Source organism: Lepidochelys kempii, chromosome 3 (assembly GCF_965140265.1).
Source record: "Lepidochelys kempii isolate rLepKem1 chromosome 3, rLepKem1.hap2, whole genome shotgun sequence".
NCBI classification, from domain to species: domain Eukaryota; kingdom Metazoa; phylum Chordata; order Testudines; family Cheloniidae; genus Lepidochelys; species Lepidochelys kempii.
The window spans coordinates 123,262,643-123,277,907 of NC_133258.1; the positions used below are offsets into that span (position 1 = coordinate 123,262,643).

The 15,265-nt window shown below is 43.8% G+C and overlaps 1 protein-coding gene across 6 annotated transcripts in view; it reads left to right on the plus strand.

Annotated features, from left to right (window-relative positions):
* PACRG (parkin coregulated) overlaps window positions 1-15,265 on the plus strand; it is a 496,005-nt gene that overhangs the window by 356,055 nt on the left and 124,685 nt on the right. The window lies entirely within an intron of this gene.

The window sequence follows — 15,265 nt, forward strand, 5'->3', positions numbered from 1 at the left end:
ATTAGCTTGGCTGCTTCCCCCCCAAACCCAGTCAGATTCCCAGACATCTCCCAGTGGCCTCTTTTGTAGCAGCCAAAAACATGTCAGCTCCCAAGTCTGATAGGGGAAGCCCCATCCTCCCGAAAGAACCCAGTTGCCCCTTGTATTATGCCAGGATCGTCAAGGATGCCAACAGCTCTGTTGTCAACCCCCATGTACCACAACACCCGCCCCTCTGTTATGGGCCATATTGGTGACCAGCATTCTGGATCCTGAAATTGGAAGAACTCATTACAACTTCCTTCATAGCTCAGCCTAGCTCTGAAGGCAGAGCCACCGCCAGTAGCAGCATAGTAGTAAGGATGGCTTGGTATGGTACTGCCACCCTTACTTCTGCACTGTTGACTTCAGAGCTGGGCAGCTGGAGAGTGGTGGCTGCTGACTGGAGGTCTAGCTCTGCAAGCAGCAGCACAGAAGTAAGGGTGGCAATACCATGCCATGCCATACTTACGTCTATACTGCTTCTGGCTGCGGCTCTGCCTTCTGAGCTGGGCTCCTGGCCAGCAGCTGCTGCTCTCCAGCTGCCCAGCTCTGAAGGCAGAGCCACCAGCAGCAGCAGCACAGAAGTAAGAGGAGCAGTACCGCAATGATTTAATTGGGTATGGGTCCTGCTTTTGAGCAGGGGTTTGGACTAGATGACCTCCTGAGGTCCCTTCCAACCCTGATATTCTATGATTCTATGATCCTAACCCTCCATACAATAACCTTGCAACCCCTCTGCCCCACAACTCCTTTTTGGGTCAGGATCACTACAGTTATAACACCGTGATTTTTCAGATTTAAATGGCTGAAATTATGAAATTTATTAATTTTAAAATCCTATGACCGTGAAATTGGCTAAAATGGACTGTGAATTTGGTAGGGCCCTATTCATAAGCCTGTGCAATTTGGAAGTTTGGTGATTGATAACGTACCACTGCCATGTTATCACACCAGAAACACACCCTTTTATGAGCCAACTTTGGTCCCCAAATAACTGCTGCAACTAAAATGGGGGGAAATTCCAGGAAAGTCATATCACACAGAACCCCGTTTTGTATACAGATGGCAGGCCTGGTGGAGGGGAAAGGAAAAGGAGACAAGGGACCAGTATGGCAACACTGACTCATTCACTGGGAACCAGATGGTGGGAGGGCTTAAAAGGGGCATCCCTGTGCCTGAAGCCCCCTTTTACACTGAGCAGGCTGAAGCAGCACTCCCCTCCCTCCCCTTTAGGTGCTGAAATACCAGGTTTGGCCAAGACCTGCTGTGGGTATTATGCTAACCAACATGACAGAGACAGATCCAAGTTGCCAAATTCAGTTCTGGATCCAAATCTATCCTCAGCTCAAGAGGATTCAGATCCTGTGTTCTGGTTCAGGCTCATCTTTACTGCAAACTGTTGTGGTGGAATTTCACAGTTCTCATAAAATGGAGTCTCATGCAAATAAATTTCATTAAGCTGATGACTGTAAATTATTGAAACTTAAAATAATTACCACACTACAGCAGTGGAAATAAAGGCATTTTTGTCATTCTCAGTCCTTATTTATTATTATGATTTTAACTAAGTTCATATGAATTACAGTTCCCAGAATGCTCATGTAACTGTTATGACTGAAGAATTCAGGATCAATTTTCTTATGTCAGAACAACTGATTGGCTTCTTTAATGTTGTTATGCAAAAAATTCTATTGTCTTTGATCCAAATCATAATCCTTCAAGTAAAACCCCAGGCAAAAGTGTTTTTCATAGTAATTTACCTGGGAACTAGTAGGGATTCTTGCTTAAATGAAGATAGGCTTTGGTCTCTATATAGTTATGGAATTACTGTAGTAGGTACTGAATTTTGTAACACAAGCTTTCAGATATCTGATCCAATAGCCTTTAAGAGGAAGTTGCATTTAGTGTGTGAGGGGGAACTCTATCTTAGACAATATGCCTTATGTAATGCTATTATTTCCAGTCACTTAACAAAAAGATAGTTCTGTTTCATTACTTTTCCAGGCTAAATGATTTACAGGTCTCTGTAAATCTAAGCAGAGTAACTATTCTTGCAAAAATGACACTACTTACTCTTTCAATTAATATTATAAAATGCATATTGAAAAGTTCACATTTATTTCTCATTTTTCATATCTGTGCTTCAGCAGATGTGCCATTTCGAGATTCTGGCTACAGGTCACAGTCTTCAGTACTGTAATTTAATTCTGAGCCATAGCTACATCTCATATAAGAGTATTTTTCTTACCATCATAGAATCATAAAAAGCAGGACCAGAAAAAAACCCAGTAATCTAGTCTGGCCCCCTGCATTTTGCAGAACTACTTTTTACTTCATCTGACACATTCTTGTGTATGTGTAGTGATGGTTAGATAATCCATTTCTGTCAATTGTCAACTCCACTACAAGTTGGTCTTACTTACCTGATGGATAAGTAAGACCCCGGCCCCTCCCCCGCTGTTCCCCATCCTGTGCAGCCTCAGCTCACTGAGCCGCTGGCGCAATGCTCTGGGCGGTGGGGCTGTGAGTTCCTGAGGCAATGCAGCTGCAGAGCCCAGCCTGACCCGGTGCTCTGTGCAGCGCAGTGGCACGGCTATAGCGGCTCAGGCAGCACGATAAGAGGGCAGGGGGGGTTGGACAGAGGGCAGAGGAGTTCGAGGGGGTGGTCAAGGGGCGGGGGTGTGGATAGGTGTCGGGACAGTCAGAGGGCAGGAAACAGGGGGGTTGAATGGGGGCAGGGGTCCCAGGAGGGCAGTCAGGAAGGAGAGGAGAGGTTGGATGGGGCGGTGGGGGGCAGTCAGGGGTGGGGGGGTCTGGGGGCGGTCAGAGAACAGGGGGGATGGATGGGGTAGGAGTCCCAGGGGGGCCGTCAGGGGGTGAGAAGCAGGGAGGGTCAGATAGAGGTCGGGGGCCAGGCCACTCCTGGGTGTTTGGGGAGGCACAGCCTCCTCTAACGGGCCCGCCATACAATTTTGGAAACCCGATGTGGCCCTCAGGCCAAAACGTTTGCCCACCCCTGCACTACACACACACACCACAATATCCCATTGCTCAGTGGTTAGGGCACTTTCATGGAAGGTGGCAGGTCCTAGTTCAAATCCCTTCTCCTCACTAGCAAGGGCTTGAAGTAGAGGTCTCCTACATCCCAGGTGAGTGTCCGACCTAATAGGCTAAAAATTATGAGGGAGCCCAGCATTTTGGGTAAGCTTGTCTATTGGTACCCAATCCAATAGGCAAGCTCTTAGCACACTTACCTGATTGGACCTCACAGGTGAGTTAGACGGAGGAACATCTATCTTCTCCTTATTTGTGAATCACTCTGGGGCTTAGATACCTGGTGTGGCTGCAGTGCACATGTCAGAGACAGAAACAAAGGCGTTTAGGGAATTTTAATGCACAATTTAGGCACCAAGAGCATTTGGTGTCAGCTGCATGGAGGATTTATAAATCCCACTGGAGCCAGATTCTGAGATTTAGGTGCCTCAAATGGTAGTCCTTTTATCAATCTAGCTGCCATTCTTTTTTTATACTGTGTTGCCTGAAGCAAAGGAATGTTGTTAAATGCATAGAGCACAGGGTTTAGAGCTAGCACTCCTGAATTCTATTCTCAGAACAGCACCAGACTCACGATGTGACACTGGGCAAATCACACCCTCTTTGTGCTTCACTTTATCATTCTATAAAATGGACAGAACAGCTGCGGTACCTCACAGGTGTATTGTGAGCCTTAATTAATATTTGATCTAGTTATAAATGAGAACTTTCACAAGGTGCCAGGCAGGTGTGTGGCAGGGGGGAGAGACAAAGAGGGCTGTTTCCGATGCAGGGTTCTGGTTTGGACTCATGTCATGTTTCGCCTAACTTTTTTCAGTAGGACTTGTGCACCTAAGTCACTTACATGCTTTTGAAAAGCCCACTGGTAGATTCCTAAATATGGATTTAGGAGCCTAAAGTTTAAAAAAAATGACTATTATCTTTATGATAAGAAATTATTCCCTTTTTATTGTTATCTCAGTTCTATGTTTCTCACAAGAACAGAATTGCCTATATTCTCATCTTCACTTGGACTGAGACTACCCATTTCTCTTAGAGCTACATACACGAGACAGGTTAAATAATTCAAAGAGTGATATTTATTTTCTACTTAATTCTTCACATCTCATATGTGTTTGCAAACAAATATGTTACAATTTGAGGGGACATATGTTTTCAAACTTGCTACACTTATTAAGGTGACATTTTTATTTTAAATATGCATCTGAATGTTGTGTTCATTTAATGATTCTAAGTGGGTTATATTTATTTATCACACATTTTTAATTAGGATTCTATTCTGGGGAGAATATTTCTGCGAAAGTCAGTGCAAAGTTGGCAAAATCACAGAAATTGGCTCTGCACCTGGCTGTCAGTTTTTATATACAAACAGAAAACAGGGAAATGGGACAGAGAAGCTTTAGAAGGAAAGGGAATTCCCTGTCTGGACCACACTGCCATTCCATGCACAATGTTGTCCTTTTCTTTGAGGTTTCTTTCTGATCCACCAGGAAAACAGTAGACTAAATGGCAATAGCATGATGCTTCTGGGTATATATCCCATATGAATTAAAAATCCAAAATGGTCACAGGTTCCAGGTTGGCCTGTCATATTCTTTTCAGCACAGCTGGAGAAACAATGTGTTTGTTTTCTGGCAACTACCCCACCCTGTTAAAAATATGCATCTTATTTGAAGTTTGAACTCTGCTGGCTTCCTTTTCAGCTGCTGGGTTTTGTTATACCTTTATCTGCTAGATTAAGAAGCCTCAAAACATCAGATCTCTTCCTCCTTAGTAGGTACTTATAGACCATAATTAATTTGCCTCTTATCCTCCTCTTTAAAAATCTAAATTAAGTACTCAAAAGCTAGGAAATGCCAAAAATAAGGTTTCAACCTGTCAAGAGACAGGGTTGTAGGTGGATCTGAGCGGAAGGTCAGAACCGGATTCTGAGCCCGAAGGCCAGAACTAAGGGTCAAGATAGAGCTGGAACCAGGGCTGAGGACAGAACCGAGTTATATGGAGTCAGGAGCAGGGCTGGTTCCAACACAGGGGCTTGGCTGGGATAGAACTGGCACAAGACCTGGAATAGGAAAGGAGTAGGGCTAGGAGTGAGGTGAGCACAGGAAGGCAGAGAATCTACAGACTAGCTGCATTGAGGAGCTAGTACTCTGCTGTTGCTGCTGGGCTTATAAATCAAGCTGCTGATTCCGCAGCTGTTCAGGCACTATGGATTAATCAGGCAGTTCCAGGGCAGTAGCTGAGCTATTCATTGCCTAGAAATGAAGTTATCTGGGAACAGGACAGTAGCTGGTCTTAGCTGGTTTAACTCCTGGTTTAACTCCTGACCTTTTTGGGGGTGCCTTCCAGGAGCCCTGGGGCCAGGTTTGTCTGGGTATATGTGGTGAAAGGAGTGCAGGGTCCAGGTTCCATTGATCATTTGTTTGGGCTGTAATCTTCCCACTCTATTAAATATTGGAGTTTGTCCAGTTTTGGTGGGAGTCCAGAACTTTCTAGACCACTTATTCTGCTTGGCCCTGAATGGTTATTGGCAGGGGAGAGGAGGACTGGTGCAAAGCAGGAAGGTATTCTCGACATACCACTTTAAAAGGGAAACATGGGGTGAACTTTAAGAGATTCTGATAGCTACAGTCTGAATGTTACAGGGTTAATCTTATCTGTGATCTGTAAGGGCCCCAAGTACTGGTGGTTCAGCTTCATTGAGGGATGTGTTAATTTATGATTTCGGGAGACAAGAACAAATTATGCACTACTGTGAAACTGGGAGCCAGTCAGCATGTCATTTGTATGTTGCTTGGCTTCTTCTAATGGTCTTCTTAGCTCTTGGAGTACCTAGTGGATGTGAACAGTAAGGTCAACAGTGGCAGGTACTGACGAATTGGTGGGGATCTCATGGTGAAAGCGAGGATGGAATCTATAGTTAGCAAAAAAAATGGAGGTGTCTGTTAGGTGGAGGCAAGTGTGACGTTGTTGTAAGCAAATTCAGCATGGTTGATCATGAACAGCCAGTTGTCATGGTGATAGTTTAGGAAGGAATGCAGATACTGTTCAAGGACCTGAGAGGCCTGTTGTGCTTGATTGATTGCGTTCAGGTGATAAGCAGTGGAAGCCAAGGCATTGATACCAAGGAGACCTAGAAATTCCCACCAGAAGCCAAATAAGAGCTGGGATCCATAGTCAGACATTACTCTCATTGATAACCAATGGAGGTGGAAGATGTTATCCACAAAAAAGGCAGGCTGTCTATTGGACAGTGGGGAGGGCATGACACAGGACAGAATGTTCCATTGTTGTTAGATTGATCACAACAAGAAGTACAGTGTGCCCCTTGGAGGGTGGCAGCTCCATGATAAAGTCCACAGAAATGGTGGATCAAAGCCAAGGTGGAGTGCACAAGGACTGAAGAAGGTCAAGTGGTCTCATATGGGGAGTTGTCTTTGTCTGGGCACAGAGATTGCAGGGCTTCCTGCAAGCCACTATGGAAGAACATAAAGCCACTGACACAAGCTTCTAGATAGCAGGTCTTGGATTTTGGAGCAACCAAATTGTCCTACCAGAGGAGCATCTCTGAAGCCTTGATAGGCCCTCAGGCACCTAGATGTGCTCCTTGTGAATCCCATCTTAGATCATGAACATCGCGGTAGCTGGATTGTTGGCATTGTCTAAGGTCTGAGGGGTTTGAACGTCAAAGACATCATTGGGCAGCAGGGAGTCGATGACAGGGATCAGGGTACAGACTGCAGTACCAAAAATAAAAGTTGAGGCTTTGAGGATTGTGGATGGGGCTTCGTTGCCAGACTCACAGTATTCAATCATTTTAGACAAGGTTTCAGCCTTCCCATTCCTTGTCCCTAGGAAGTAGGTGATCACAAAATAAAATCACCTAAAGAGGGACTAGCGTGCTTGTTGCTAGTTCAGCTGCCTGGCTGTCTTTAGATACTCCAGGTTTTTATGGTCAGTGAGAACTTGGATTCGGGACCTATCCCCCTCCAAGAGGTGCTCTCATTCCTCAAAGGCCACTTAATGGCCAGCATTTCTTTATCCAAGATACCATGATTCTGCTCCGCTACAGTCAATTTGCATGAATAGAAAGCACAAAGGTGAAGATGACTGCTGGAGTTCTCCCAGCATGAAATTTGAGGCATCTGCCTCCACAGTAAATGGTTTAGCCAGGTCCTGATGCATCAAGATGGGGGCCATGACCAATCTCTTTTTTAAGTGATTTGAAGGCAGCCTGCATTTCTAGGGACCAGACACAATGGGCTCCCACCTTTCAAAAGGGCACTGAGAGGGGCAATCAAACCAGAGAACCCCATAATAAACTGCCTGTAGAAATTGGCAAAGAAGCATTGTATCCTATGGACTTCTTTTGGTGCCACCCAATCCATGATGGCTGCCACTTCACATGGATCCATAGCCAGTCCCTTAGGGGAGATGATATAACAGAGAAATTCCATTGTGTCCCGGTCAAATTTGCATTTCTCTGGCTTTGCATACAGATGCTTCTGGCAAAGTCTTTTGAGGACACTGAGTATACAATGATTGTAAACTGCCCGGTCCTCTGAAAAAAATAAGAATTTTATCCAGGTAAATAATTATGAATCAGTCCAGCATGTTCTAGAAGATGTCATTAATCAGATGCTGGAAGGTTGATAGGCCATTGCACAGACGGCATGGCCAAATACTCAAAGTGACCATACTAGTGCAGAAGACAGCCTTCCACACTATCTTCTTGTTGCACATGCAACAGGTTATAGGCTCTGTGCAAGTCTAGTTTTGCGAAAATTTGAGTAGAGCACAGTCAATATAAGAGTTTGTGGTTGAGAGGGAGTAGACAGAGGTTCCAAATAGTCACCTTATTGAGTGCCCGATAATCGATGCAGGGCCTCAAGGAGCCATCCTTCTTCTTAACAAAGAAAACAGGGGCTCCTGCTGAAGATATGGATAGATAGATAAAACCCTTCTGTAGGCTTTCTTTCAGGTAGGTGCGAAGAGCCGCACCAAAGCCAACAGATTAGGAAGTCAGACTAGATGATCTAACAATCCCCTCCAGCTTCAAAATATGTGAATTAAAACAAGCTTTAAATTTCCATACCAAGCGGCTTTGGAATAATGATGAGTCATAAAAATTTAGGAAATGTCCAATAAGTAAAGACTACCTTTTTTTTAACCCTCATATCTCCTAAGTGGCTTGTCTAGTTTGCTTTTTTCTGGACAGTTAAATTTCACTCTGGCAGAAGATCAAAGTTCACAGACCTAGTGAGCATTGTTGAAAAATCAAGCTTATAATGGAATGTTTGTTTCAACTTTAGCTTTTGAAAAACCAGCATCTCCTCATAATGTAGATGTTTGTGGGAAATGCATCAGATCTGCCTTAAAAAAATATGAGTAGCTTTCAGTGCTGAAATTCTTACTGAGCTCTCCATTATTCTTACATCATTGACGGTTACCAAGCTGGATGATGATTATACTGTACACTGAAGATCACTTGCAAGTAAACATTGAAATACTGTGATTATATATAGCTTTTACCGCAATATGGCAAGCAATGTTTTCATTTACAGTAAGATGCCAAAATGAGCAAGTATTCAATAATTCTCTTTAAATGTTGCTTCTCATTGACCCCGTTACTGAAATCATTCACTTGGACAATTTATCCCAACTAATGTTGAGGGTAGCTTGATAGAATAGCAAAATGATGAATACCCTTCATCACGCAAGGCAACTGATTTCATTTTCTGTGCCAGGTTTGTGCCACATTTTATTTTTACACAGAGCTGAACTTGAGAATGACTGTAATATTTATGAGGGTATTTACAAAAAGAACAAAGAAAATGCAGTTAGACTGGTCACAATATTTCTTGCAATTTCTAGTAGACATTCTGTGTCATCCTTCACTCTTCTACTTGACATATTCTGAATAAAAAATGTGATATAATTTGATGGCAGAGGTGGTTTAAGGGACACCTACTACAGGAAAATAGTATGGGTTTTAAATTAAATTAAGTCTAATTATTAAGCCTCTTCTTTTAACTAGAAATCTTGGTTAATTTTTTAAGAACCAAAATGGGTCTAGGGAGCAGAAGAAGAAAGAAAGGAAAAAAGAAAACTAGGGATGGAGAGGAGACAGAAAAACACCCAGTGCTGACACTGTTTAGTGGTTGTCATAGCCCTATACAGCAAGACAACATTAATACCAGACAAGGCAGACTTTGACTATACCTACAATCTTCTTTACTGCTTCTAACTCAGAAGGACAGTGTCAACTAGCATTGTGACAGCACATTGAGACACACAAATTTGCTTTTGAAAGATTTAGTGTTCTTGCAGTGTTGGTTTCTAAACCAAACACTCAAAATTCTGGAACATATTAAATATTAGCAGCTACACAATATTAATAGGATGCTGTGAAATTCTGTGTTAATTAAGAATCAAAGTATTGCCCAAAATCTATTGTTTAGAATGCAAGAAGGAAAGCCATTAGAGAAACAAGATAATTAACTGGTTTTTTTTAAGCTCCCAGTAACCTAACAAGCTTTCCCAAAGTTTGTCTTCAATGGGAAAAAAAAGGCAAATTCTGAAGATATTGTTTCACAATAATATCTTAAGAATACTGGTGTATAAAAATACTTATTGTAAAGACAAGACACTACAACAATATACAGTATTAGTAACTGACTGTTTTTTATGCTCATTTTGTTTTGTTTTTTTCTTTTGAAAATACCCATTTTTGATTTGCTGCCTGGAATGGATCAGTCTTTCAGCTCAGACAAATAGTCATAATTGCCATTAAGTCTGTTCTTTCTGAAGAATCTTTCAGATGACAATGTGTTTGATTCATAACTATACAAGCTCATTTTATGACAGCTATTTTGCTGTAACTGCTAAATTAGCTAGGTTGGAGGATATGCTTAAAATGAAAAAAGCAAGGCAAAATACTGTAAAATATGTACAGTTTTCTTTCCCCAACAATTATTTACTTTAGATGTGGCTTATTTTCTATTCATAAATATGTTGTCTTTTGCATTTTCAAACTAGTCTGATTATTTTTAAACATATGCATATTACACAGTTTAGAATTTCTTTATTCTTTGAGTAAGGTTCTGTTGCCCCCCTCAGATTAGACTGTTGCACTATTTGTTGACCAATCATTGTTTCTTTACAGTGAACTTGCTCTAGTATATATTTTAAAGGTTATTGGGCAGAGTGTCAGATCATATGAGCCAGGCTGAGGGCAGAAGAAATTACATGCAATTTTGCATTTGAAAGGCTGAGCTATACAGCAAAGGGGTTCTGCAACTAGTGTTCAACCACATAAGGCTTCTTTGAACCAAAATGTTACAAGATAAGACACCAGGACTTTTTGGAGCCTCTCTTTGCCTTTATGCTAAAGTGAGTCAGTACTAGATTTTATTGAAAGAGACACTGGTGACTTATAGTTTGTGGCCTCCCCTCTTTACAAGTGCTGTGCTTTGGCTCCGATCAAGCACTTTCACATCTTTAAAATTAAGCACATACTTAAGTGTTTTTAATTGCTTTCCTAGATTGGGGCCATAGTGCTCAATCAACATCTTGTAGTATTAGGCTTTCTGGTAGCTATTACATTCAACTGAGATCAGCTGCATTTTCCCATGACTGGGTTCCTTGGCAATTCCTTTAGGAACTGTAGGCATCTGTTGAATTTTTGCCTGCTGGTTTTAACTATTTGCCTACCAAACATTAGTGAGGGTCTAAAAAACACTTCACAAGCAGTGACAAGAGAACATCCACAACTACTTATTTTGCTATGCTCTAGAAAAGTGATAATATAACATGAGCACATTGGTTGTCTAAATTTCACATGGACTTTGCCATGTAATATTAAGGCTATTACTCAGATGTAAGTAATACCTTGTGGACTAAATTTTGTTTCTAAATTGTAAAAATAACAGCACTGTATTTAGAGATCTCTGGAAATTCCAATTCCTACATAACTTTAGTTAGAAATCAAATTATTTTAAAATAGAAACGTTGTGGGACTAGTTGGAGGAGGTAATTACACATGTCCTGTAATATAGTCACAAACAGCCCTCTCAAATACCTCTTCCTTTCTTGATCACTGTAGACAACCCCACCATTCTGCCTGTTGCTCAAACCGGTCACCTGTGCATCATCTTCGATTTGGACCTTTCTCTAGGCCTCTTATCCAGGTTATGTCTAAATCTTGCTGATTCTTTCTGCACAACATCTCTAAGATATGGCCTTTCCTATCCTCTACACAGCTGAAACTCCTGTCCAGGCTTTCATCACCTCATGTATCAATTACTGCAACATCCTTTTCTCTGGCATTGACAGTCTTTCCCTAATGATATCCACTTAGAATGCAGCTGCACAGATCATTTTCCTAGCCTATCATATTGACCATGTCATTCCTCTCTTTGCATCCTTCCACCAGCTCTTCCTTCTCTATTGTATCAAACATAAGCTACTTGTTTCCACTTTGAAGGCCTTTCACAGATGAATAAAGGCTTGGTCTACACTATAGAGCTAGGTCAACTACACTATAGCCTTGCTCCTGCCGATGTAAGTGCCCTACAACACAGATATAGTAACTCCACCTCAACGAGAGGCATAGGACTTATGTCAGTGTAGTTAGGGAAACCCAGTGTCCATGCAGACACTTTTACTTACATCAGCTGTTGGCTAAAATTATTGTCAATTTCATGGCTCTGTGTGGGAGCCCTGAAATTGACAAGAAACACTGGTAGGTTCCCTGCTTTGAACCCTGCACCTGACTCACAGCTCAGGCTGTTACCCCAGGGTGGGTGGGGGCTCCAGCTAGAGCCTGGCTGCCCCCTGGGCTCCTCGCTACCCACTCCCAGCAGGCTGCTTCTTGGGTTCCCTTCTCCCTGCTGAGAGCTCTGCTAACCCCAGGCTTCCGGCTGCATGCTCCCCGTGGGCTGCTGCCCGGGCTCCCCACTCTGAGCCTGGGTGCTGAGTTCCTGGGCTCCCAGCTCCGCACTGAGTTCCCAGAGCTGTCAAAGTGCAGCTACTCTGAGCAGAGACACTAGCAGTGTAGGCTCTCTGCTGTGAAATTGAGCCTGGGGCTCACAGCTAGGGCTGTCATGCTGGGTTGGATGGGGGGCTCCAGTTGTGAGCCCCATGTGACTTTCAGTGCCTCCCTCTTGGCTGACAGTGCCCTACAATGATCCACTTCAGTCAGTTCAAGCACTCCTGCTGAGGTCGTGCTCCACCAGCAGAAGGAGGGTAGCATGGACACCAACAGCTGATTGAATTATTGCAGTGGCTGTGGTCGACCTAATTTTGTAATGTAGACAAGCCCAAAGCGTTTTGGCCTCAGATTGTTTTTTACCAGTCAGCCATCTTTAAAGGAGTGTTAAACTACAGCAAACTGAGGCCACTCACTTTACTTCTGACTAAGAATGTCCTGTCCACACAGGGATTTAATGTACTTTAACTTCGCACCTTTAGTTAATTCATCTTAACTTCCCTGACTGTTCCCATGGCCTTAGATGGCCAGAACAGCTGACTGGGAGAAACCAATCTGAGACAAAAGAAAGACTTCACACCTATGCCCTGTAACAAAAAACATTGATTAAATATGGTAATTGGACTGAAGCTCACACAGGGAGTGTGTGTAAGGATTGGGATGTGGACATCAGGCCTACTGACTGGGGTAAGAGTTGGTAGCAATGTGCCAGAGCCAAGCGTTGGAGCCCACGGTCAGAACCAGAGTCAGGGTAGGTCTATGCTGCACACTATGCCCAGGCTCTGACTCAAGTTTGAGCCCAATGTCCACTTCTGTCCACTCACAAGTCAGTCTTATTCGGGTCATCAAGCACTCAGGATCTGGGTCATAGGACTCTGCTGAGGGGGTGGGTCAGATCCTGAGTCCTGCTGTGACTCAGGTTCAAGCCGTGTCAATTTGCAGTGTTGATGCAGGTCAAGCTGCAGACCTCAGTTAGAAGGTCTGTGCAGTGCAGCATGCTTGCATTAGCATTGCCGTGAGATCCGGGTCCAGCAATTGTTAACCCAGGTTTACAATGCAGTGTGGATGCTCAAGCACAGGCTTGGAAACCCTGTGTTGTAGGGCACTTACATCGGCCCGGGTCCTCCATAGTGTGCAGTGTAGACATCCTCTGAAGGGCCAGATGCCAGAGCAAAGGGTTAGAGCTGAAGTCAGGAATCGGAGCTGAGGGTCAGAATTGGGTACCTGGAGTGAGGCAAGGCAGGAGCATGGCTGGGTTCGAGGCAGGAGCACAACTGGAACAGGGTGGGAGCAAGGCTGGCAACAGGCAGGAATTATCACAGCCATGGGCAAATGCTTTGAGCAACCAGTGTCCTTTCTTACTTTTTCCATTGTTTTGTGGAGCAGCAGCCTCAGCATGTGAGGCTATGACTGCCACCTACCGCAGTTTTCACATAATCAAAGTTTATGTCCTCTCACCTTGTCCTGTATCCTTCCAAAAGAACAGCAGTGAGTTGGTTTTTTTTAATGCTACTCCACTTTCTCAGTACTCTGACCAATCCTTTCAGACTGTATTGTTTTCACCTGGAGTCATCTCAATTGAGAAACTCTCTCTGTATAGATTTCTCTCGGCATTGCCATAGGAGATGCTCAACTCTTTCTTTAACTTTGCATATTTCACACAACTCGTCTTTGTTGCATTTAGCCAGCAACTTGCTTCTGATGATGATTTCAAGAGCAGGTCTGCTAATCCCCTCAGCCAATCTAGCAGCTCAGCCAGTCAGGAGGCTCACTTGGGGTTTAGTTCCCTTGTTAGATTGCCCGGGGTTAAGCTAGCTGGTAACCAGGCTAGCTGTGGGCACTTGCTCCGGATAGGATGGAGTTTTGAGAAAAGGCAGTTTCCCTGAGATGGGGGACGTTCTGCGGGAGACAGTCTCTGGAAGACCAACTGAACCAGACTGGGTCATAGGTGCTAGAACTAGGGATGCTAGGGGTGCTGCCGCACCCCCTGGCTTGAAGTGGTTTCCATCATATACAGGGCTTACGGTTTGGCTCTCAGCACCCCCACTATACAAATTGTTCCAGCACCCCTGGACTGGATCCCAAGAGCTCCTAGATGTCCTAAAAGAATGTAAGTTGGTTTTGGTTTTTTTCTTTTAACTCATGAGGGTAGCCCATTGAACTTGCAGCAATTCTCAAACTTCATTGCACCACGACCTCCTTATGACAACAAAAATGACTACACGACCCCAGGAAGGGGGACCAAAGCCTGAGACCGTCCGAGCCCTGCTGTCCTGGGCTTCGGGGGTGGGGAGGGAGTCCAAGCCCCGCTGCCCTGGGCAGGGGGGCCAAATCTGAAGCCCAACCCCGGGCTGCCCAGCCCTGCCACTCAGGGCTGAAGCCCATGGGCTTGGGCCCCAGGCGGTTGGGCTTGGGTTTTGGCTTTAGCCCCAGCAAGTCTAACACCAGCCCTAGTGATCCCATTAAAATGGGGTTGTGAGCCACTTTGGGGTCCCAACCCACAGTTTGAGAACTGCTGGGCCTATAGTGATGTGAAGATTAGATGGGACAAAGTATAGGCTGTTTGTTGTTTTGAAATAGTTTTGTCTAATGCTCATTCCATTTACTAAAAAACATACTTGTTTAAAGAAGGCAGTCGTATCAATGGGCACAGACTCCCAAAGGGAAAGATGCTGCCATCCAGTCACACCTGCATCGTAGCATGTGATTGACATAGATCAGCTGTTGTACCCAGATCCCAGTCTAAGAATGGGAGAACTGTGAAATTCCACACCATGACATGTAAGGGCACAAGGGCTGATAACTGAGGGGCTGCACTCAGAGTGACTGGAAAAGGGACAGTAACTGTGACACACGCTTTTTGTCAGTCGAGACAGGGCCATACTCAGGATTCTTCCTGTTGTTTAATTCATGTGGTTTTGAGCAATTCCTAGATTTAATCATTGGCATCATGGAAGTGTGTTTACTGCAAAGATTATGCTGTCTCTTTGAAGACTAATGCTCTAGCACTTAGTATACTAATAATACTTTTTCATGGGCTCCAGAGAATGATTCAAGTACAGCTTAACTGGGGGTAGTGGTGTGAAGTAAAAAAGAAAAAAAAGCTGGAGCTGGTAAAAAAGAAAAAAATAATAAATGGGTTGCCTCTGAAAAGTATTCTTGCCAGATGGTTTCCATCTGAAAGTTATGGGCAATGAAGAC